Source organism: Pelmatolapia mariae, linkage group LG18 (assembly GCF_036321145.2).
Source record: "Pelmatolapia mariae isolate MD_Pm_ZW linkage group LG18, Pm_UMD_F_2, whole genome shotgun sequence".
In the NCBI taxonomy this organism is placed as follows: domain Eukaryota; kingdom Metazoa; phylum Chordata; class Actinopteri; order Cichliformes; family Cichlidae; genus Pelmatolapia; species Pelmatolapia mariae.
Window position 1 is genome coordinate 2,310,941 of NC_086243.1, and position 25,931 is coordinate 2,336,871.

The 25,931-nt window shown below is 40.9% G+C and overlaps 1 protein-coding gene across 2 annotated transcripts in view; it reads left to right on the top strand.

The window, feature by feature from the left end:
* Nucleotides 1-677: 677 nt before the first annotated feature.
* Nucleotides 678-25,931, top strand: part of fam110b (family with sequence similarity 110 member B) — a 72,247-nt gene continuing 46,993 nt past the window's right edge. For both annotated transcript variants that reach the window (XM_063462855.1, XM_063462856.1), the window contains exon 1: nt 678-776. The gene's annotated coding sequence lies outside the window, so the exon portion shown is untranslated. The remainder of the gene's footprint in view (nt 777-25,931) is intronic.

The following is a 25,931-nucleotide window of genomic DNA, read 5'->3' on the forward strand; positions in this document are numbered from 1 at the left end:
CGCTCCATTCATACCACAGGGGAGAACTCACCAACAAAGAACTAGATATGCCAACGTCTAACATAAATACAAAGAGTCACGGGGGGAAAGTGAAGGACACCACGTAGAAAATCGAGATAAAAGACTGTCTATGCTAAGAGTGGATTTAAAATTAAGTAAAGAAGCAGACAGTCCAAGGCTGCTTTTCCGTTCAGCCGCATCTATCTACTTTATTGCAGGGGCTGAGCCCCCGTCAAGGTAGCCGCAGTAGTGGATCACTAAGCGGAAAACAATGTTTTTTTCCTTTCAAAATAAAAGTAAAAGTAGGCCAAGCTACAGTACATCAAAGGTATCTGTATATTAATTCATTCACTCATCACTCAATTATATTATGCTACAATATTTATTACGACTAGTCTTTCTGATTTTTTTATGCTTTTACATTCATTGTAGTTCATTTTAACTGTTGTTTTTACGATTGGATGCATCTTATGACTGGATTTTATAAAATGCCAGTACGCCAACATAAACAAGTTATTAGAGGTTCACTAAAATATGTTAGGGTATAATGAATATCTTCTTTGTCCTTTATAAATAGACAACTATATAAACGTTAACGAGGGTCAAAGTCGATCATAATGCTTGAAGTTGTGACCGGAAGCGGCCTTCGTGCTGCCGCGCAGCCTCACAGCGGTGCTGCTGACTGGAAACAGGATGCTGTCAGGCCGAAGAGACGCTCTGACCTAACGGAGAGAAACCGCAGCATCATCCTTTGTTTTCTGGAGCTGGATATCCAGGTAAGGACAACTAACTAGCTTAGTTGTGATGCTAACCTGTCTGCATTTCATAGCTGCAATGGCTGAATCGGCACTGACACTTCTGATGAAACGCAGGACCTGTCTTTTTTCTTCATTAGCAGTCTTGTCGTAACTAAGGCTATTGTTCGGGATAATGCGATCCAGTCAGGCGCTGAGGACAAATCATATAACGTAGCCCTTATCCGTTGTACTGACGAAGCCCTATGAGAGGTGCTGATGTGATTTCGTGTGAGGTTTGGGTGGTGGTGCAGAGCTAGCTTTCAGCGCAGGAGCACACAGGCATTCCGAGGTGTAACATCCATGGCTGTGCTGCTGTGACGGGGGGGTCGCATTGCATTGCATTGCACTGCACCACCCCCACCAGCAGCAGCAGCAGTAGCAACGCGGGGACGCGCGCATGCAGGTGTAGTTGGTGTTGTCGCTTGTAAACAGCTCGTGACACATGACATCACAGATAGGGACACCTCTGAAATGCTTTGGGGACGTTTGTCTTCCTCCTCCATGTCACAGTGGCTTTAGATATATCTGCAGTATATGATGCTTATGCTAGCTTTGAGGGAAGAAAACATTGTCTTTTGGTATGCGCACACTCACTTCTCTCTCTCTCTCTCTCTCTCTCTCTCTCTCTCTCACACACACACACACACACACACACACACACACACACACACACACACACACACACACACACACACACACCTTTTCACTTACTTGTAGGCTGTTGCTTGTACCTGACCATTTTGTGCTTGTTCCACCCTTTAACCATAAGAAACACTGTCCACTTTCACTCTGTCTTTAGCAGTAGGTGGTTCTTTGGCTAGCTGCAGTTACACGGGAAATTCCACCTGTTAGCTGTAATGTCGTGAAGGACTTTCTAAATGACAACAGTTTGGAGCAGAGTCTGTTTGAATCACCAGAGCAAAAAGCCGGACCAGTGTAATCAATGTAACCCAGGGATCATACTGACAGTAGATGGCCCTAAACTTTAAGCACTTGTTCTTAAATTCAGCCAAACAGACAGTGTTACAGCTATGTCAGCTTTTGGGAGCATGGTGTAAATGAGCCTTTATACATTTAGTGCTTCGTGTCCACTTTAATGAAAGGAAACAGGGAGAAAAGGCTGCTGTGGCAACAAGTCGCTGTCAATATCAGTCCAGTTCAACGGGGTAGAAAAGCGCTATATAAGAACCAGTCCACTGACCAGTTTTAGTGTCGAATCCAAATTTACAATGTGTGCTTCGTCATCAGTAAGTATGGAGGAGGTCAGGAAAGTGAGTGGCAAACACGTTGGAGGTTCTGCCATGGTTTAGGGTTGTATTTAATCCAGTAGTGTTAAAATTCATGGAATTACGAAAACTGAAAAGTACAGATTTTAGCTACCATCTGAAAACTGATTTGTTACAGCTTCATTTTTCAGCCTGACAATGATCCCAAACACGCTGCCACTGCGGTAAAAGCATTCATGGATTTAAAAACAAACTCAAACAAGAAACTCAGTGGAACATCACCAGTCATGGTATTATTATTAGTAATAGCAAGTATTAGCTTTCAAGTAGAGCTGGGAGATATAAGATTTTTTCATATCACGATATGTTTTTTTCATTTCAGGCGATAACGATATATATCACGATATAAGCCAAATAACTATATTTGTAAGATTTAAATGTGCCGTTGCTCACGAGTAAAATGTGAAATAATCTGCAGCTTGTTTTGATTTAAATATTTATTTCCTATAATAAGTTCAACAGGGTAGATGTACTTAAGTAACATGAGACTTCAGTTTCAGATAAATAAAGGCAAATATTGCAAACTACACAAAAGGCAGCCGCTAAAGCGTTTAAGTTTCATCCATCCATCCATCCATTCGCTTATCCTTTTTCAGGGTCGCGGGGGGCGCTGGAGCCTATCCCAGCTGTCATAGGGCGAGAGGCGGGGTACACCCTGGACAGGTCGCCAGTCTGTCGCAGGGCCAACACACAGGGACAGACAACCATTCACACTCACATTCACTCACACATTCACACCTAGTGGCAATTTGGATTATCCAATTAACCTATCCCCACAAGCTGCATGTCTTTGGACGGTGGGAGGAAGCCGGAGTACCCGGAGGGAACCCACGCAAACACGGGGAGACCATGCAAACTCCACACAGAAAGACCCCGGCCTGATGATGGAATTGAACTCAGGACCTTCTTGCTGTGCGGCAACAGTGCTAACCACCGTGCTGTTTAAGTTTCAAAATAGAACAAACAAAACAGACTACTAAATTGTCAATTCCACTTAGAAACAAAATTTTAATTCTAAAAATAAATCTTAGTTTGTTTACAGAAGAACAGACAAAATTGACTAACTTTTGTCAATATCAAATAAACTGAGAACTAAAAGGAAATTCTCAGTCTCTCCTTGTTGTATAGCTTAGCTTTTCAAACAGTTTTAACAGTTACTTTAGTCTGACAAAAGCCGAATGACGAATTAGCGCTTTCAGTCAGAGACTGAGCATGCACCGGTTTATTGTATTTCCAGACTTGCTTTCGGCACAATTTACAGTGCGCGCTACTCGACTTGAAATAGCTGAAACACCTTCACACTACGGAACTTCTATGGCCCTTCCGTTCGACAATCTCTCCGGCATTGGAACCATCATCGGTTTTTTCTTCGGTAACCTTCGCTCACGCTCTCGGTTGATTTTTCTCGAGTCGGCAAACTCATTTCCTTCATTACCTGGGCAGCCCGGCTGCAAAAACAAATACACATGTGCGCCTTGGCACTTGTGCTGTACGTAACAAGTCACGTGACGTGACGCTGCGGCTGTGATTGGTTCGGCTCTGCGCTACTCAATTTGGATTGGCTGTTTTTTTTTTTTTTTTTTAAGAGGACAAGAGAGATGAGGCCTATCGCAATAGTAAAATTTTTCTATCGAGAAAAAGTTATTTCGCAATACATATCGTTATCGTTTTATCGCCCAGCTCTACTTTCAAGCTTGTTAACATTGTACAAACTCTGTTATGCAGCGTATATAGAATAGAATAATCCTTTAATTGTCCCACAAGGGGAAATTTGGTTGTAACAGCAGCAGAAGAAAAGCACTGTACAAACAGAAACACACACAATTTTTACAGAAACAATATTTACATCATGGAATTGGTTCAGTAAATCACTGTTACCCATTTTCCTAGTGAAATATAAAGAAATGAGGAGGGGCTGAAGAGGTTTGAACAGAAATGAAATCACTACTGTTACAATGTATACTCTAGTACATGTGCTCAGCTTAAAAATCACAGCCAACAGTACAACAGTGCTTTTTACATTATGGGTAAGTTTACATTCATTAAGCTTGTCACATAGAGCAGCAGCTCTTTGTAGAGCCTAGAAAACTCTGCTGGCCCACCGTCTGCTCTCTGGGCATAATTCCTGCATCTTATAGTCATTTAGGGCAGCAAAAAAGTCTTGATCATTTGCTTTGAGCACATAGAGTTTTGTGTGAAACTTTACACAGAATACAGTTTAGTATATAAGATATAGACCAAAAACAATGTCTCTGTATTTTAAGACTGAATAGTACAGTTCATAGTACAGTGTTTCCCACACAGACATTACTGGGCAGGAACCCCAGGTATGATTTATGATTTAATTTTTTCATCCTTCTGAGAAAACGGCACCATCAGTTTCCTTATAGGCCAAATTTTTAAGCCCAGTCACTGCTGGACAGGCTCTCATCTTGCAGTCAGATGGACTCTGCTGCCATGGACTGATTCTGGCAGCAGTAGTCAGTGCTTGTACTTGGAAGGTCACTTTGTCCACAAGCTGCAGGTGGAAGGCTGGTTCATGCATTGCTAAGCTGTAGTTCAGTGAGGCTAAAGAAAGTTGCTGCTAACTCCAGGTCATGATGTTGAAGATTGAGTTTTTGTTTAAAAATGTCATTCAGATTAAACAAAGTTTAATCTGTGAAAATCCAAGGCTCTTTAATCTCCAGCACTTTTCTGGTCTTAGTAACCAAAGTGTGAAAACTGCAGGGGTCAGCAATAACCAGCATGAGTGCGCATCACAGAACTGTTCGTGTTTTGAAGGTTCAAAGTATCTTTACATGAAATGTGAAACACTTTACTTCCAAAATGTCTGAATGTGAAGGACATGTGTCTCACCTTTGTAAATGATGCTGTTCCTGTAAGGACTGCCAGTTCTTCAGTCGTGTACTTTATTAATACCAGAGGAAATTACAGTGGTGTGAAAACGTGTTTGCAATCTTCCTGAATTCCTATTTTTTTTGTATGTTTGTCACACTTCAATGTTTCAGAGTATCAAACAAATGTAAATGTTAGACAAAGATAATATAAGTTCCATGTTTTCGCCATTTGTGGATAAATGGCTCTTACTGTGTTTGGCTGAAGTTACACAGCTTTAGCCTTAATAACCTTTTCAGACTCAGAGACCTGAGGTTTGTTTCTCATTTGTTCCTGAATTTTCTTGGATCACCTTATTCTTGATCGAGAACAGGTGTGGCAGTAATCAGCAGCAGCAATGGCCTTTATACATCTAGTGTTTCATGTCCACTTTAAGAATGTCTTCTTGACAGCCACACGTCCACTGAGTCCATTTCTGATGAGGCTTGAGTGAACACTGTGGTGCAGCTGAAGTACATCTTCATGTCATCTGTTGCTGGGTATTTTAGTCAGGACCACTATAGCCAATAGAAAAGGCAGACGTTTTCCATCTGCACCTTCCCAACTTTCCATGTGTATGTACATAGAAAACCAGCTAAAGGGAGAGCAACTATCCTAAAACAGCTATAAGAGACAAGCAGTTTGATACACAGAAGGCTTAAGGTAGCAGTGAAACCACAGGACAACTATTCCAGGAAAACCTTCTGCCCTTTCGTGTGAACGGGAAACCTTGAGGGAGGCCAAGCAGCAGAAAACATGGCCACAGGGAAGCCACTAACTCCTCTGTTTATCCCCAACCAGGAGGTCTGAGTCAGAAGTGAAAAATGTTGAATTTGACCAGCGGTTATTGAATCAAATTCTGGCTGTCTTACAGAGTCTAGTTTTTTTTCTCAATGAGCTAAAGTCTGCCTAAAAAAGCAAAAACATCTGTGAAGTGTGTTTGCGTGAAGACGATGCTATTTCCGCTTCAACATGACTGAAGCTGTTTTTTACAGTGCTGTCATTAACAGTACTGCACCAGTATTAAGTTAGTTTTCTCACTGTGTGGTCAGCAGTTAACAAGTAGTGTAACTTCCCCTCTTCATTCAGATCAATGCTACATTGAGCCAGCATCAAAGAAGCAAGAAGAAAGGTGGAAGAGCCCTTTATAAAACCTGACCTTTGCTGTGGTAACACTGCAGAGCTCTCACCTTGTTCTCCCTCTTCATCCTGTGCAAACTTAAGTGATGCAATAACCTTTTATATTTGTCTGGGCAGTCAGTTGCACAGTCTTTGCTTTGTTGTACAAACAAGTCTAGAGTTTAGTGCTTCCAGCTTCGACTGAGATATAGATTGAGGAAGTTTTAGCTGAGAGCCACAGGTATCCTTGCTCATAGTGCACAGCTTCTGTCTGTAGCCTTTATGAATTCTGCTGTGAATGATTTAGTCAGGCTGTTTCTCCGCTCTGGCTGGAGCTTTAGATTGCAGTTACCAGGAACAGCTGACAGGGATTTAATCAAATGCATGAGATGATGGGTTCCCAGGAATCTGTGATAAAACAAGTGAAGTTACAGACATTATGTATTAGCAGTTATTGAAAAGTGTTTTCTTTTTTCCAAAGACAGTGCTGCTGCTGCTGCTTCTTCTTCTTCTTCTTTAGAATCAGTTCAGACAGTCAGGCTAAACCTACTGCAGCAATGACTTGACCCCTTTAGAAGGAGCACATTCAAATGATGGAGGTAAATGAAGCAAACTGCAGCGTCCGCAGTGAAGGCAGGGCTCACTCAGGATGTGACACTACCCAACACTGGAGCGTGCATTGCTGTGCTAAGGGACATTTCCAATAAAGTTTACTGTACAACCAGCTCTGCTATCAGTGGTGACATACAGAGAGCTGTGCAGAGCATCTGTCTGCATTGTGTGTGTTCTGCAGTTTGAACTGAACATTATTAAGGTGTTTGACAGTGAATGAAGAGCTAATCATGGTCTCTGGAAAAGTTCTTTTTCTTTGCACTGACACATTTTTGGCAGCACAGTTGTTAGTAGGACTGGGCGATATGACCCAAAATTCATATCTCGATATTCTTTAGCTCGATATTTTTTAAAGCCATAAAGTAAGAACAAAAAGAGAGTTCTTAGTCAAAGCTGTGTCCCAAATCTCACATAGGCACTTTTATTAACATACAGCGGAGATGTAGAAGAAAAAATTACTCCGAAATAAATTATCAGCATTTATTAAATAATAATGCTCCATAAATAAAATAAAACAATGTTGTTTTTGTGCATAACAAAAAGCTCACAATTGTGCAGTCAAAATGTAAACTAAAAGACGCTGAGCATAATATCAAAGACAGATTTCACAGCTGCTCTGTTCCCAAGTTCTGCTGCGTGACTGACAGCCTGGAGTTTGAAATCCTCTTTGTAACCGAGTCTCTTAACAGGTGCCATTTATGGTCCTTATACACACACAGTACGGTAATATTACGTTGAAGCAGAGTACGTATCACTCCGCGAGGCTCCCTGGTAGCTAGTGATGTGCGATACCACTGATTTCCTTTCCGATCTGATACCAAGTAAAATTCAGGGTGGTATCGACGATACTGATCTGATACCGATACTTTGTACAAAAACTTATTTTATTTATTGTATCTCAAATTATAGCGTCATAATGATTACAGGACATAAGATTACTTGTTCTTATCACTTAATAATGCAGAGTTCATCATATAGAAATAAAAAAACTGAAGTTGTGTGCTATTTGAACATGTTGCCTGTCTGCAGCACTAAAGGACTCCGTGAGAGACGTCTCGCCCTAGCAGCACCTGTCCCTCTCCTCCTCTTCAGTTCGCCTCAACATACGCTCGTCATATTCTGTGATATGATTTACTCTGAGGTGTTTGACGAGGTTAGTGGTGTTGCGGCAACACCTCACTTTTTTGCCACATGTATCGCAAACCACGTCTCAGCTGTTTGTGGAGGTAAAATACATTCGCACATGACTCCAATTATGCTCAGCCATTGTTGTGAGTGCGCACGCCAAGGGGCTGCGAGACATTTATACAGCCGTATTTCGCACATGACTATGAAAGGTGGAAGAGGAAGTAGTTCCTTCGAATGTAGACAATCCGAATGTTATAGTTCTTTCCACTGTGTTCCTGTTAATGATAAACTACAAATTTACCCTAAATTACTAAAATATCAATATTTTAATATGAAAATTGATTCTAAAACATAAATGACTGGTATCGGAGGAATCGATATTTCAGGATCGATCCGCACATCACTACCGGTAGCCATAATGCTCCAACAATCCATCAAGCAGTGCAGCTTTGTAGCTTACCAAAGTCGTACCAAAACATTTTTTGACAGATTTTTGAGCGCTGTGTACCACATAAAATCGGTTCGAGGTCAGTAAGCACAACCAGAATTCATACATAAGGTGCACTGTCGATTTTTGAGAAAATGAAAGGATTTTAGGCCGTGCGTCAATGCGTTAACCCGGTTAGCTCGTTAACGCCGTCCGGTGTTCTGACAAACAATCCTACTTTGGCAAAACATCCTACCGTAAGTAGTTCATGCACATTTCTGCTGTCACAGAGTAATTCCAGCACAAATGTAAGTAGGTATGACGATTTGCCACTTGGCTGTGCCCATCAGAGTATGCTTGTAGCTCACATTCATAAAGCCAGGACGGTTTGCCACTTCATTTTACCCGTTAAAGTATGCTTGTAGGTAACATTCACAAAGGTAGCATGGTTTGGCACTTAATTTCACCCGTCAGAGTATGTTTCTAGCTCTTATTAACAAAGGTAAGATGATTTGCCACTGAATTCTAGCTGTAAAATTATGCTTCTAGTAGGGCTGGGCCATATTATACCGTTCACGATAATACTGGTAGAAAGCTAGGCAACGATAAGAAAATGACATATCGCGATAGAATATGGGTAAAACACGCATGCGCAGTGCCGAAAAAGCACAGAGAATGCACGGTAACGGAGAATGTGAATGGGGAAAGTAGATTGTTGAGTGAAAAGGATGAGCCAGAATTGTTTTGTAAAAATGGTGCAGCTTAACTGGTTTGGTGTTTGTCCGTCAGATACACAAAAGAGCACTTTTGTTTTTGTAGAACATGCAAGCGGGCCGTCGTTATTGCCGTATTTGTCGGACTAAGGTGCTTGTAAAGCTGGGAGTAATCTGGGTCCTAAACTCCGTCCTTTAAAGTCCCGAAGTCAAACGAACATCACTGAGAGTTTAAAACTGTCTAAATTCTTTCACCTTTAATGAAATGATCAGCATTGCTACTTTACCAGGTGTAACTATTTAGTTTAACATCCAAGCATCCATGAAAACAGAATTCATTACATTTAACGGAGTTAGAAGTTAGCAGGAAGTTAGCGGAAGTTAGCTCGCTAGTTTCGCTAGTTACCTAAACATGATATAGCATGTTCTGACTGAGAGATTTCTGAAAAAATTCAAACGTACAGCTCTGCTATCACTTCCAACATAAATGAAGACAGGAAACTAAACAGCAGTGACGTTTGTAGGGTTACTGAAGTTGGACTAGCTGGTATATAATGATGTGCTACGTGATCGCTAGCGACACAGCTATGTTAGCATAACATAAACAGTGAAGCTGGAGGATGAACGCTAACTTTTATCCACTCGATAAAAGTTAATGTGAACGTTCCTGATGGTTAGAGACAAATGCAATCGCATAGCAGGATGCTGTAAACGGACCAAACTTCAGTCAGGAGAACAACTGAGATAATCCATCCACAATAGAAGGTTAGTCATTAATATACTGCAACAACATGGGAATAGAGCAGCTGTGATAGAATACAGCATTAATGAATCAATGGTACAGAAATGGAAGAAGCAAGAAGAATGAGTTGAATAAAGTTTGATTTATCTGACTGCTTTGTTTCGCTTAATGTGCCTTATAATCCCGTGCACCTTATGGTCCGAGAAATGCGTATTTGACTTTTTTATTTGGCACACTGCAGTTTAATGTTGCAAAGCACCTCTTTTTAACTTTTGTGGATATTATACATGGTTATGCTCAGGATATATCAGCCCACTTCTACTGGAAATGCCTTTTGGTTAAACTTTCAGCAAGGAATTTGCATTTGCACTGTTAAATGTTTATATAGCTTTAATGCCTATAAAAACAGCTACTTGTTTAAGTAAAATGAATGGATCGGGGTTTTTTGCGCTAGTAAAGTTGTGGGGTTGTATTTTGTCTCGCAGAAATTATATCGTCAGTCATATCGTTATCGCAAATTTTCAAATATATATCGTGATATATATTTTTGGCCATATCGCCCTGCCCTAGCTTCTAGTTCATATTCACAAAGGTAGGATGGTTCGCCACTTAATTATAGCTGTTAAAGTATTCTTGTACGTCACATTTACAAAGGTAGGACGGTTTGGCACTTAATTTTACCCGTCAGAGTATGTTTGTAGCTTATGTTCACAAAGGTAGATGGTTCGCCACTGAATTTCGTGTTGTGCGCATGCGTAGAAGCAACGGGTAGGATACTTTGTCAGGTACGATGGATTCCCAGAACACCGGCCCCACGCACGGGGTGATCCGCAGTAACTCATTAACGGAGATTTGCCCCGTTAATGCAGTTATGGCGTTAATGTTATGCTGACAGTAATCTTCAAATGTTTTGTTTTTACCGTGCAGCTCCTCTTTGATAGCAGCCGTGTCCGTCTTGTTGCCTGCAGGTGAAGCAATGGGGGAGGGGGAGTTGTGTTCAGTGAAGGAGAGAGGCGAGGCAGAGTAACGTTGCGTAGAGACAAAAGTGGACGAAAGAGAGGCAAACTTGCGGCTCCACAAGTATAATTATAACGTAACGTAGACTATATCAATATAAACGATATTGTCACATCTAGTGCTGGGCGATATGACGATATATATCGTGTGGACGATAGAAAAGTGTCTATCGTGCCATTTGTCTTCTATCGTTTCTATCGTTTCTAACCCGAATTTTACAAATTATTACATAAAATATATCATTAACCCTTTACAACCGGTCAGAGCAGGCACACTCCGTTTTCCCTAACTATTTTTAAATCCCTGTAGAACTGTAGCCACGTAAGCTAGCGCAATAATGTTTTTTTTTTTGCATATGAAACCGTAGGAGTTGTACTTACATTTTATTCCATTAGCTTGCCCTAGGTCACGGTTTTCTTCCACATATAGCTTTGCAAAAATTGCATAAAAAACGCTTCCAGCAACAAAAACATAATATTCCAGACTTGCAGCAACAAAAACATAATATTCCAGAAACACGCTTTGCCAATCCGATCAGCTGTTCATAACACTTCCTACGTTGGAATATAAGTCAGCGCGAGCTATCGCATGTCCGCCATTACCTGTCCGAAACCGGAAGTGACGTCACTTTCGCGGAAAATGTAGTTTTTTAAGCTGCAAAGCCTATGTTGGTCTTTTTAAAAGTCATGTTTGACTTTATGTTCTTCTGTATCGTTTCTGGGATGCTTAGAAGTCAAATTACACTGTTGGAAATAGTTTATTTTGATGCACATGCTGTTTTTTGCAAATTTGCATTATAATATTTATTTTCATTTATATATAAAAATTTGTGTATCTCAAAAATAAAACTATGAAGACACTCAAAATAAATAAATGTAAAGATAAGCTCTGGCGGACTTGGTTCTATGGTAGGTCTTAAAGGGTTAAATAGCCTGTGCAAATATATTAGTGTTGTCTTCTCACTATACATACTCTGAACTTTATGCAAGAGAAAATAAAGTATAAAAAGATGATATTTTTCGCAAAGAAACTGTCTTGTGGTTTTGCAACATGGTGCTGCTTTCCGTGCACCCGGATTTGCGACATACTTTACAGTAACTCAAAACAAAGACTGCACCCTCTCCACTCGCTGTTTACAGACTGCATACTTTCCAGATGACCACAGGTCAGGTGGTATATCGTGATATATATCGTTATCGTGATATAAAATAATTCATATCGTGATAAATATTTTTTCCATATCGCCCAGCACTAGTCACATCTCATATAAAAATATATTGATATATTTAAAAACTCGATATATCGCCCAGTCCTAGTTGTTAGTACTGTTGCCTCAGACCAAAAAGGTCCTAGGTTCAATTCCACCATCGGGCCGGGGTCTTTCTGTGTGGAATTAGCATGTTCTCCCCTGGTTTGCGTGGGTTCACTCTGGCTTCCTCCCACAGTCCAAAGACATGCAGTTAGTGTGGTAGGTTAATTGGAAACTCTAAATTGGCCGTAGGTGTGAGTGCGAATGGTTGTCTGTGTCTGTGTGTTAGCCCTGCAAGAGACTGGCGACCTTTCCAGGGTGTACCCTGCCTCTCACCCTAAGACAGCTGGGATAGGCTCCATAGCCTCTGTCAAAGTTCTTCTTTGGACATCGGCTACTTTTACTCATTTTCAGTCTGGTCCTTGTACCTGAGATTTTCAGAGTATTGTTTCTTTTTATTTGCTTGTTCACACAGTTATGAGGTAGAAAGGAGGGAGGTATTGTACCTTCTCCACAACGATGTATAGATACCAGCTGGTTTATTATGAAAAATGTGTCAGGTTTTTGAAATAAATGTAATCCTCCACGAACGCTTCATCAAAAAGCTGCAAAATTTAAGAACATTCTTGATGACATCTGGTTATTTGTACATAGTGGCTGTACTCACCGGGGGCACCCAAATGAAAAAAAAAAGCATACTGAAGAAAAGCCTAACCAATTTAATATTTAGAAGTTTCAATTTGTTGCACTCCATATATAGCAGCTGTGCATTTTTTTTTCTATCCAATCTTTAAGTGATGACATATGAATCCTGCTTCCGGGTCCAAACTACTCCGCATTTATTAAGGCTGTTGTGTTTTTAACATGTTTTAATGCTTTGTATCTTGTTCTTTTTAATCTGAACAAGCCTCTAATATAAAGTCAGAGATCACTGTCGGCCACTCTCGGTTTTTATTACCACTATTTATTTTAAAGCTCCGTTTTTAAACCCTTATGATGTAACTACAGCCCAGCCCGTGCAGCAGTATATTAATGACTAACCTCGTATTGTGGATGGATTATCTCAGTTGTAAGTTTGGTCTGTTTACAGGGTTCTGCTATGTGATTGCATTTGTCCCTAACCATCGGGAACTTTTATCGAGTGGAAAAAAGTTAGCGTTCATCCTCCAGCTTCACTGTGTTTATATTATGCTAATCATAGCTGTGTAGCTAGCCACCACGCAGCACATCATTATATGCCAGCTAGTCCAACTTCACTAACCCTACAAACGTCACTGAAGTGATAGCAGAGCTGTACGTTTTAACTTTTTTTTTTTTTTTTTTTTTTTTAGAAATCTCTCAGTCAGAACATGGTATATCATGTTTAGGTGGAAACTGGCGAGCTAACTTCCTGCTAACTTCTGTTTTCATGGATGCCTTGATCTTAAACTTAATTGTTACACCTGGTAAAGTATGGAACTCCAGGACTGCCATAATGAATTAATTAAATACACCATTAAATAATTAATTAAATGTGGCAATAATTAATTACATAAATATTTACGACACATTTAATGAATTATTTACACATTTAATTAATTATTGACATATTTAATTAATTAATAACACATTTAAATAATTCTTGACAATTTGAATTAATTATTTAATGATGTATTTATTTAATTCATTTTGGCACTATTGTCCCCTTCATGTCTCACCTTGAAATAATTTTATCTGTCAGCCTCACCCGCAACAGCGTGTTCATCATGAAGACTGCAACCTGGACAGAAATATTACATCATCAGTTTTTTAATAGTTATTCAACTGTATTCTAAGCACCAGCTGTCTGTTAGAATTTTTAGAGTTTACTTAACTAAAAATAAATGAGGTTAACATATGATTTGTGTGATTTTTTTTTTTTTTTTTTTTTTCTTGGTGTTTCAGTCATGTTATGTTTACCTGTCAAAGGCTTGTTAGAAACTATGAAACACATGGTGCAGACTTCTGGATGTTAGAAGAAAACTAATACTGCTCATTAGGGCTGCCACAAACGATTATTTTGATAGTCGACTAGTCACCGATTATTTTTGCGATTAGTCGACTAATCAGGTCATGCATCCATTGGACGTAAAATGTACAGCTTATTGCACCAGCGTGCATCTGCTCTTATATAACTATCATTAGCTTACAGCTTTAGGTGTTTCAGGTATGTTCTAACTAAAAATAAAGACAAGATGATAGTTTATTAAATTTTAATGAAATTTGCAGATTGTTTAGGTGAAGTTTAATAAACTCAGCCGTCTGCTCCTTGCTATCTAAAATGTAACAGGACACCGGAGTATATTCTCCAGCATCTCACACTTCTGATAATCAGTTGTCTGCTTGACGTTTATTCAGCTGTGTAAAAACTATAACTTTAATCTCAGCCAAACCGATTTACTCAGGAACAAATAAAATACTAAAAAAAAAGCCAAACAATAACATTTTTAAGTTATCTAAGTGACTTATATATCACTTTTAACCTGAGTAGCGAAAGACGGCGGTGGGTTTGAAAACGATTTGCCGGGAGTCCTGTGTTCTCACGGGCTCTAGTGAGCCTTGCCCCCGGCTAGCTATCGAGCTAGTGGGTAACAGACGTCTCCGAAAACGTCGGAGCGCTTTTGAAAATATGTGGTGTCTTGATAAACTGAGCAGATATTTGAGGTTTACACAGCTACATTCTCGCCTGAAAATATGTTAAACGTTTATTTTGTGACCCAGAAAGAATAATAAGAGTAATATTAAAACTAACTAGCTGCCGCCATTGTTGGAAACTGAGCTGGGCTGCGCTATGAATTCTGGGATAGAGCTACTTCTTCTTCTTCGGGGTTTAACGGCAGCTGGCATCCTTGTACATGCAGTGCTGCCATCTTCTGTTTCAGTCCGTTATTACACTCTTAAATCCTACTACTTATTCCTGCGGCTTTTGTGGTCTTACAAAGCTTCAAACGACGCGTCGACTATTAAATCAGTCGTCGACGATTTTGATAGTCGACGTAATCGTGACTAGTCGACTAATCGTGGCAGCCCTACTGCTCATAAATGAGACTAAAGGAAAGAAGGTGTCCTTTAAAACTAAACATGTTAATAGGACCTCCACGTGATATAGCATGTGTATTTCAGTAATAGCCTACTGATTTCAGTGTAGTGGTGTACAGTCACACAGCTCACGTTATCTGTGATACTCCTTAACTATAATTTATCCAAGTTAACTTCAGTTAACCATTCGGACAGTTCTTTTGCAATGACAAACATAAACACTCATGTCGTCGGTAGGTTTCCGCTGTGCCAGCTGTTTAAATTACAGCTGCTTATGCAGTAACCATGGTAACCACGGACTCTGAGTGGCTGGATCGATGCAGGTCAGACAACAGTTTTACATATATGATCTTAAAACAGGACACAGCCACTGTACGTGCTGGCCTCATATCAAATGTGTACGTAGACTATGTTTGGCGTTTGTTTTCTATCTAATCTTCGCTCTCAAACATTTAAACAGCAGCGAGTCTGCAGCTGAGGGAATACAAACTCAAATTATCAGAACAGGTTTGATCGTTTCTTGCGTGTATTAATTTGGTGATTTATTAAATGTATAAATGTTATTCTAATCTGCTGCTGAGTCTCTTACGCTGATGAAAATGCAGAAAACACAGATCACGAACACCTGTTCAACCAATCACTTTCATTACACTTTGATCTGTGACAAACTGACGCGTTCATCTCTGTTACAGTGTTGCGTTAGACTGCTATATTTTTGTGTTCTTTATGCAGTAGATTTTCAGGTCTCTGGAATAGTTGGCAGTAATAAGGATGATTTTCTGTAAAATCATATTGATATGACCCGTGAATTATTCGTAGATGACAGTTAGATTAGTCAGCTGGGAAACTCTGGGTTAACTCAGAGAGCTGAAGATATCGTGGATATGCTGACCTCGCTCCGTGGTGTACAGGGCCGTTTACCCTCACATTAATATTCACAATAAAAATATTACCCGAACATCATGAAGTTTGTATGTGTTTCATCATGTCTAACAAGCCTAGTACAGTTAAAGCTAGCAGTTACTACATGACGGAAACACCAACGTTATCTATTTTAATAAAGTTTATACACAGGTCACGCTGATTATTGAACAAAAACCCAAAGATCAGATGTTAATCAGATTTATTTGCTCTCTCTCCTCCTTAAACATGTTTTTAATGGTAGTTATAATTCAGAATTGGCGACTGAAACACGTAGGACACATAAGAACATCAGGAAATAAAAACCCGATAAATATAACCTCAGTAAATGAAGTCAGTGTACAGCGGGGGTTATTACAGCTGTGTACCGGGGCCTGCGCTTTGTCGGCGGTAATAACAGCTTGATTGCTTGCGAGGCGAGCAGGTCTATCCCACGCTTTGCCGTGAGACTGAGCTGGGCAGACATCTCCGAAATCGTCGAAGCACTTTTGCAAAGAGGCTGTATCTTGACAAACCGACCCGATATCTGAAGATTAAACCACTACATTTCTGCTAAAAAAATACTAAAACTGTATTCAGTGACACACAAACAGGGTTTTTCAAAGTTCAGTTCTGTTAGTTTCCACATGCCGGTTGTTGGTGTGCAGAATCGCCTTCTATAAACAATGGCCACCAGGCCAAAGCAATGGTTTTGACTCGATCAGCGTTAACCCCGCCCCCTGGGTTTGATGGGTGAGGTTGACAGATAAAATAAATTCACGGTGAGACGTGAAGGAGTCAACTGTGCCAAAATGAATGAATTAAATACACCATTAAATAATTATTTAAATGTGGCAATAATTACTTAAAATGTGAAATAAATAAATAAATAAATGTGTCAAAAATATTTATTTAATTAATTATTTCCCATTTTTATTTAATTATTGCCACATTTAATTAATTATTTAATGGTGTATTTAATTAATTCATTATGGCAGTCCTGGCGTTCCATAGTAAAGCAGCAACACTGATCCTTTTATTAAAGATGAAAGAATTTAGACAGTTTTTAACTCTCAGTAAACCCACAGTGTTCGTTTGACTTTGGGACCTGAAGCGGAGTTTGGACCCAGAATCTGGTCTGTAAGTCTGACGTCATTGACTTACAGACCGGATAAGGTAAAGAAGACATTTCAGCATCTGCACGTTTATTTTCTAGAAATGAAAGCAAGATGAACATAGCAGTGTAAAGGCAGTATCCAATGAAACTGAAGTTTATATTCAGCATTTGTACAGAGGAAAAATAAGGCTTTTTCTACATGTTTTTAGGCCACCAGCTTTTTAGCAGGACAAGCACAGAGATGAGTCCACTGTCAGAGGCCATAAGAAGATCATTTGTAACCTTCACTAAAGCTGTTTCTGTGCTGTGATGAGCTCTGAAACCTGACTGAAACTCTTCAAATAAGCCATTCCTCTGCAGATGATCTGTTAGCTGTTTGACAACTACTCTTTCAAGGATGTTTGATATGAAAGGAAGGTTGGAGATTGGCCTATAATTAACAAAGACAGCTGGGTCTAGAGATGGCTTTTTAAGTAAAGGTTTAACTACAGCCAGCTTGAAGGCCTGTGGTACATAGCTGATTATTATAATAATCTTGGTTAGATCCACTGGCTTGTTCCATCTAGTTTTTAAAACACCTGATGGCTTAGCACTTAGCGTCACAGTGAGACATTTATATATGTCTGATAATTCAGATAAACTCTTGATTTATTATAATGGTAAATGGGGTTATCATGATATTAGAATTTAAAACTTAATATGATACAAAATGCAAGGTTTTTATATAAAGAGTGAGTTAATAGTTGAGTAATATTTGAAAATGTACGGGTGGGGGGTGGTATGTGTAGTTTTTCTCCTTATGTCTCTTTATGTACAGTGTAGCACGTGAAAGAATGGGGAAAACGCGCACACACGCTTTCATATCTTAGTGAGGACATCGCATTGACATAATGCTTTCCCTAGCTGCTTACCCTACCCCTAACCATCAAAAATGAATGCCTAATCCTAATCCTAACCCTCAGCCTAAACCTAACCATAACCTAGGGCTGCTCAATTAATCAAATTTTAATCTCGAGTACGATCTGGGCTTTCAACGATCATTAAAAATGACTGAGCCGATTATTAGCACCTCCCTCGTGCTTTACTCTCGCGAGGTGGCAAATCGAGCGCACCTCTCTGTGTTTCGAACACGCGTCACATCAATTAAGAGGACCCGAGGAAAGCTAAGCAGACCTTATTTGGAGAGGAGAGGATAATGGCTGCTAAAGAAAGAATGCCGTTGGTTGAAAAGCGAGGTAAAACTACTTCAGTGGTGTGGAAACATTATGGGTTCGCGGAGTCAGACGTGGATCAAGTAGACATAGTGTGGAAACTTTGCTACGGTGTCGTAGCTGCACCACAGAGCAACACTACAAACAGTGTTGGGGAGTAACGGAATACATGTACCGCCGTTACGTATTTAAAATACAAAATATGAGTAACTGTATTCCGTTACAGATATCGTTTAAAAAGGTGGTATATAGAATACAGTTACTTTGTTGAAATAAATGGATTACACGGCGGTACTTTCCTGTTTCATATTGTCACGGGTCAGGACTGTTTGGGTTTTGTTTGACAGCTATGTTCTTTTGTTCCAGGCGGCAGCGTTACGGTTGCCATGGTAACAGGCTGATGCTCTCTCTGTGTGTTTCCTGGGTGAGAGAGCGCCTTTTTGTTGTTGTTGTTGTTGTGCTAATCTAATAGGCAGAATGCTACAGGCATAGTCCTAAAGAATGTAGCCTCATGGGCAGTGTAGTCCATACTGCAGGGAGAATGGACTGCCATACCCGTTATGTATCTGTGAGCGCGAGGAGGGAGAAAAAGGAGAGTGGAAAAGTACGAGCTGTCATCGAGCAGAAACGGGAGCTGGAAGCATGTAAATATAATAATAACCACTGCAGCCAAGAAGAGTGCCTGATGAGCCCAGTTGTAAGTACGCTATTAAGACTCGACTGTACACTGTGTTCGTGTTGTCCTCCGAAACAATAAGTTCCGTTGGAGCAGCCTTTAAAATCCTCTCTCTGTCTAAAACTTGACCCAGACAACAAAGTAAAGCTATTTTTCGGCTATGAGCCGACACGGAACCCGACGTATTAGCCATTCATTGTTATTGTTAAATAAATATCGTCAAATAATCGAGATCTCAATTTCAGTGAAAATAATCGTGATTATCATTTTTGCCATAATCGAGCAGCCCTACCATAACCTAACTGTAACCCTGACACTAAAACCACATTTTGAGCCTCAAAAATGCCTTCAAACTTGTGGGGACGGCATTTCGTCCCCATTAGTGACTGTTGGTCCCGACAGGTATAGTAGCATGTCAATTTTCTGTCCTCACAAAGATGTCTAAATGTGTACACACACACACACACACACACACACACACACACACAGGACCCAGTCTCTGTAAGTATTTTATTACTTTTTTATGACAAACAAATGACAAAGTAACATAATCAGTTGCTTGTCCATTCGCGATGTGGAGTCTTAACTGTTGATCTGATCTGCAGCCTCTGTCAACTTGGCAAAGTGGTTGATTAATGACTTTATGCCTGCTGCAGGTTTAGATGAAGTATGTCTGAGAAGGTTCTCAGTCATCCAGGTCATCGTAGTCTAAGGAGCTTGGAAAGAAAAGCCTCTGGACTTCTTTAAGTTGCTTGAAGATGTTTCACCTCTCATCCGAGAAGCTTCTTCAGTTCTAGGGTCAAATGTTGGAGAGTCCCAGATTTAAGCCCTGTCGGAGTAACCCACTGAGAGGGACAATGGACCCCCTAATGATCCTCTACCTAATCACATGAGCCAGGTGTGAAAATGGGTGTAGGTCACAATGGGTTAACGCCCACTCACATCCTGGGCCATCTGACCTCAGGAAATCACATGGTGGGGTGGGGCTAGGTTTCACAATGAGCTCACCCGAAACCTTGGCTGATTGTGACCTACACCCGTATTTGGTTGTAAAGGCGTTGTCATTGTGCTGTTGCCCACCTCAGTGTGTAAACAAAACAAAAAAACAACAATTGGGAAAAATACTTTCTGAAGGGATTTGGATAACAGAATTAAAAAAAAACACACAAAAAAACACCACTTGATTATAGATTTTCATTTCTTTCTTTTTATGATTTTCTTTTATCGTTTATGTTGTTTTTTTATATCTTTATTTTAATGGTTTCACCTTGTCCTTTAGTCACAGTGTAATAATATTAGAGACAGCGTTTTACTTTGCAGTTATTTTTGTGTGTATCCATGGAAATAAATCCTCCGTGAGCCATCTGTCACATGGTCTCCATGTTGCAGAGACTATGTATGTGCATGAGGCGCACTACCTGTCAAATGTGTGAGCTGATTTTACCTAGGAAGTAGGATCCACACACAGCCTCACTCTCTCTTTGTCTCACACACACACTTGCAGTTGAAGAATACATTAACTTAGCTTCCGTCTTGTACTTGCTGGACTCTTTCAGGTAATTTAAGATTAGAATCTGATGGGTCACATCAGGGCGTCTGGGTGAAAATGAATGCAGGGATGTGTGGGCATCAGGCAGATGAAGTGGGGGAGGGGCTTTTACATGTCTACACCAATCAGATTAGAGATGTTAAATCTTTCTGCTTTGCCATCCTTGGAAAACATGGCAAGCACTGTCAACAGTCTGTGCTTCAGTTCAGACTGCAATTAATGAATGGATGCTGCAAGTATTCCCTGGTTCAGGGCAACAACAAGTACCACTCCTAGGGATGGGAATGGAGAACTGGTTCTCTACTAGGGCTGGGCCATATCATACCGTTCACGGTAATACCGGTATAATGTTGGGCAACGATAAGAAAATGAAATATCGTGATAGAATATGGGTAGAACGCGCATGCGCAGTGCCTTTGTTTTCATACGCACATGGCGGAAAAAGCATGGTGACGGAGAATGAGAAGGGCGAAAGCGGATCGTTGAATGAAACGGATGAACCAGAATTGGTTTGTAAAAATGCTGCAACCTCAGTGGTGTAGAACTGGTTTAGCTTTCGTCCGTCAGATACACAACAAAGCACTATTTTTGATAGAGCATGCTAGCGGGCCGTCGTTATTACCGTGTTTTTTTGGAAAATACGGCACACTTAAAATCAATCCTTTGATTTTTCTGAAAATCGACAGTGCCCCTTATAATCCCGTGTGCCTTATGTATGAATTCTGGTTGTGCTTACTGACCTCGAGACGATTTTATGTGGTACACGGCGCTCGAAAATCTGTCAAATGTTTTAGTACGACTTTGCTAAGCTACGAAGCCGCACCGCTTGATGGATTGTCGGAGCATTACGGCTATCGTAGGCAGGAGCCTCGCGGAGTGATACGTACTGTGCTTCAACATAATATTACCGTATTGTGTGTGTGTATAACCTCTTTTTAAGTTTTGTGGATATTATACATGGTTATGCTGAGGATATGTTGGCCAATTTCCACTGGAAATGCCTTTTTGTTAAACTGTCAGCGAGGAATTTGCATTTGCACTGTTAAATTTTTATATAACTTTAATGCAGATAAAAAAACAGCTGCTTGTTTAAGTGAAAATACATTGATGGGTTTTTTTGCACTAATAAAGTTGTGGAGTTGTAAAGTATTTTGTCTAGTGTCAATTATATCGTCCGTTATATCGTTATCGCAAACTTTCAAATGTATATCATGATAAATATTTTTGGTCATATCGCCCTGCTCTATTCTCTACAAGAACGAGTAGTTCAATTTAAGGTTGGGCGACTGGACAAATATATTGAAGATAGGCTGAGCCTTCCGCTGATCGTTTTTACAAGAGTGATTTATTTATTTGCCCATGAGTAAGTTTGCTAATAATGTTGGTTGAAGCTAAGAGAAGCAGTCAACCGTAAAAATAATAGCGCTGTTTTAACAGCATCCTCTTCCAGCTGCGAACAAATGCAGCAATTCATTTACTCAGACTCATAACAGAAAGAAAGAAAGGCAGTAACCTCTGTTCAGAAAACATATTACAAAAAACACCAAAAGACAATGGTGGGGAGGGAAACAAAGAAGAAATGGCTTCTTTTTTCCACTATAACTGTGTTTACAGGCCTTTCCAGTGTTTATGTGTTTTACACACTCGACCAAACAACAAATACAAAATTAAACACAAAGTAAGTTAAAAATAAAAATGTCTCTGCCAGCGAACATAAAAAAAATCTCTGATGTAAAGTTAAGTCTTTTGTGCGATTTGGTGCATCTCAAATAAATAAATGAGTAATCCAAAAAGTAGCTATGTCAATACTGAAACAAGCAAGATAAGAAGGTAAAATATTCCCTCCAAACAAAACGTACAAATTTGAAACACGCAAATCAGTCCGTACATGATTACATTGCTCTGCCCATCAAAAAGTCTGCATGAATATATCGCCTATCATCGGTTATTGGACTGTCAGTTGGAAAATTTTTACATATCGCCCAAGAACCCAGAGTAAAAGCTGAATGAATGTTAACCCCAACCCAGCAACCAGACCCTGAAACTGGGTCTACATATACATGTATATATGTGCGTGTGTGTGTGTGTGTGTGTGTGTGTGTATACCAGCCAAGGTGTACTCTCAGTGGCAGAGGAACAATATGAAATCGGCACCACCAAGGCTGGAGACGGAGCAATATTGGAAGAGCATATGGGAGAAGGACGCAACTCATAATGGCAATGCTCAGTGGCTAGTGGATCTAAGCGCAGACCACAGCAACCTCCCTGAACAGGGTCCAGAAACCATGCTGGTTGACGAGAGACACCCAGAATGGCTAACCGAAGGCTGGACAGTCCTGATCCTCAAGGACCCCCAGAAGGGACCGGTCCCCTCCAACTACCGACCAATAACCTGTCTCAGCACCACGTGGAAGCTCCTGTCAGGCATCATAGCGGCTAAGATGAACAGGCACATGGGTCAATACATGAGTGCGGCACAGAAAGGCAAGGCAAGGCAAGGCAAGTTTATTTATATAGCACAATTCAACAACAAGGTGATTCAAAGTGCTTTACAGAGACATTAAAAACAAAAACAAATAAAAAGCATGATTTAAAATTGATTAAGACAAGCAAATAAACAAACAAACAAAACAGTATACAAAAATCAAAAATCAAAACAGTAGATAAAATCAGAACAGTAGATAAAACCAGTAGTTAAAATGTAAGTTTTGAAGTTTAAGCTTAAAAGTGTGGATTTGGTGCTTTATTCAAAAGCAGCTGAGAACAGGTGAGTCTTCAACCTGGATTTAAATAAACTGAGTGTTTCAGCTGATCTGAGGCTTTCTGGGAGTTTGTTCCAGATATAAGGAGCATAAAAGCTGAATGAAAGGGATGGGCAAGAATACCAGAGGCGCAAAACACCAGCTACCTAGTCTTGCAGTCAGCCGAGACTGCAAGACTAGGCTGACCAACCTGTGCACTGCCTGGATTGATTGCAAGAAGGCCTATGACTCAATGCCCCACACCTGGATCCTGGAATGCCTAGAACTATACAAGATCAACAGGACCCTAAGAGCCTTCATCAGGAACTCAATGGGGATGTGGCGTACAACACTAGAGGCCAACTTCAAGCCCATAGCACCAGTCATTATCAAGTGCGGGATCTACCAAGGAGATGCTCTGTCCCCACTGCTGTTCTGCATAGGCCTGAATCCCCTCAGTGAGATCATTGACAAGACTGGCTACGGATACTGACTACAGAATGGAGCAGTTTTCAGCCACCTCCTGTACATGGATGACATCAAGCTGTATGCCAAGAGTGAACGAGACATCGATTCACTGATACACACTACCAGGCTATACAGCAATGACATTGGAATGTCGTTCGGACTGGAGAAGTGTAGTCGGATGGTAACAAAGAGAGGGAAGGTAGTCAGAACTGAGTGGATCGAACTACCAGAAGGCAACATTGCAGACATAGAGGACAGTTACAAGTACCTGGGGATCCCACAGGCAAATGGGAACCATGAAGAGGTCGCTAGACAAGCTGCAACCACCAAGTACCTGCAGAGGGTCAGGCAAGTCCTGAGGAGTCAGCTGAACGGTAAGAACAAGATCCGGGCTATCAACACCTACACCCTGCCCGTGATCAGATACCCTGCTGGCATAAGCTGGCCAAAGGAGGAGATAGAAGCCACTGACATCAAGACCAGGAAACTCCTGACCATGCATGGAGGGTTTCACCCCAAGTCCAGCACTCTGAGGCTGTACGCTAAGTGGAAGGAAGGAGGCCGGGGACTGGTGAGTGTCAGCACCATGGTCCAGGATGAGAAAACAAACATCCACGAATACATCAGTAAGATGCCCCCAACCGACCGTGAGCTCAGTGAATACCTCAGGCAGCAGAAACCCAAGAATGAGGAGGAAGAGGAGGAACCATCATGGAAGGACAGGCCCCTGCACGGTACCACCAGCAGATAGCGGAGGTGGCTGATATCCAGAAATCCTACCAGTGGCTGCACAAAGCTGGACTGAAAGACAGCACAGAGGCACTAATCATGGCAGCACAGGAACAAGCTCTGAGCACAAGATCCATAGAGGCTGGGGTCTATCACACCAGGCAAGACCCCAGGTGCAGGCTGTGTAAAGATGCCCCTGAGACAATCCAGCACATAACAGCAGGGTGCAAGATGCTAGCAGGCAGGGCATACATGGAACGCCATAACCAAGTGGCCGGCATAGTATACAGAAACATCTGTGCTGAATATGGCCTGGAAGTCCTGAGGTCAAAATGGGAGACGCCCCCAAGGGTGGTGGAGAATGAGCGAGCTAAGATCCTGTGGGACTTCCAGATACAGACGGACAAAATGGTGATGGCCAACCAACCGGACATAGTGGTGGTAGACAAACAGAATAAGACGGCCGTAGTGATCGATGTAGCGGTTCCGAATGACAGCAATATCAGGAAGAAGGAACACGAGAAGCTGGAGAAATACCAAGGGCTCAGAGAAGAACTCGAAAAAATGGAGGGTGAAGGTAACAGCGATCCCAGTTGTAATCGGAGCACTAGGTGCGGTGACTCCCAAACTAGTTGAGTGGCTCCAGCAGATCCCGGGAAGAACATCGGAGATCTCTGTCCAGAAGAGTGCAGTCCTAGGAACAGCTAAGATATTGCGCAGGACCCTCAAGCTCCCAGGCCTCTGGTAGAGGACCCAAGCTTGAAGAATAGACCGCCCGCAGGGGCAAGTGGGGAATTTTTTATTTTTTTTAATATTCTCATTCAGCAGTCAGTGTACAAGTTATTGAGCCTTGCATTGGCCTCTATGTTTATATAGTGACCATTGCAGGGAGAATTCCTCGGCATAGTAGAGGTGGAGCATCCCCACACTGACTCCTGAAATCTGACATGCATGTGTTCATCACGGTGTGTTAGTGCCATTCATTTGGTGAGTTAATAACATTACATAACAGCTTTTTTCAGCAGTGTCTGCAGTACTGTGAGGGAACTGAGGCTGGAGAGTTCATCTGTGTTTTCAGTTAGAGGCCTGTCACAGTATCTATATAGGACCCACAGTATCTTAGCACATGTGTGCAGGAGATTTGAAATGTACTGTTTACCCTTTATCTAGCTTATACCTTTATCTAATAAACTTAAACTAGTGCTAACACTCTGGTGAATATTGTGAGGATTGTTTTGTTCCAGCTGATGTCTAAATTGCAGAGGAAGATGTGCAGATTATTACTATTTATCTTTTTCAGAGGAGTCTTGTTTGCTTGTCTTGTGTTTAGTTTGCAGTAGGGCTGCATTTTTACTCATAAAAATGGTGATGCTGATAATGGCTAACTTGATTAAGGGATTTTTTGTGTCCAAATTACAGTCCCTAGGGTTTCTCTGTGTGCGTTTCAATGTATATGTGTAGCAGCTGGATTGAGGCCATCAAAACCACAGAGTTCACAAGGCTGTCAGTTTATTTGTGG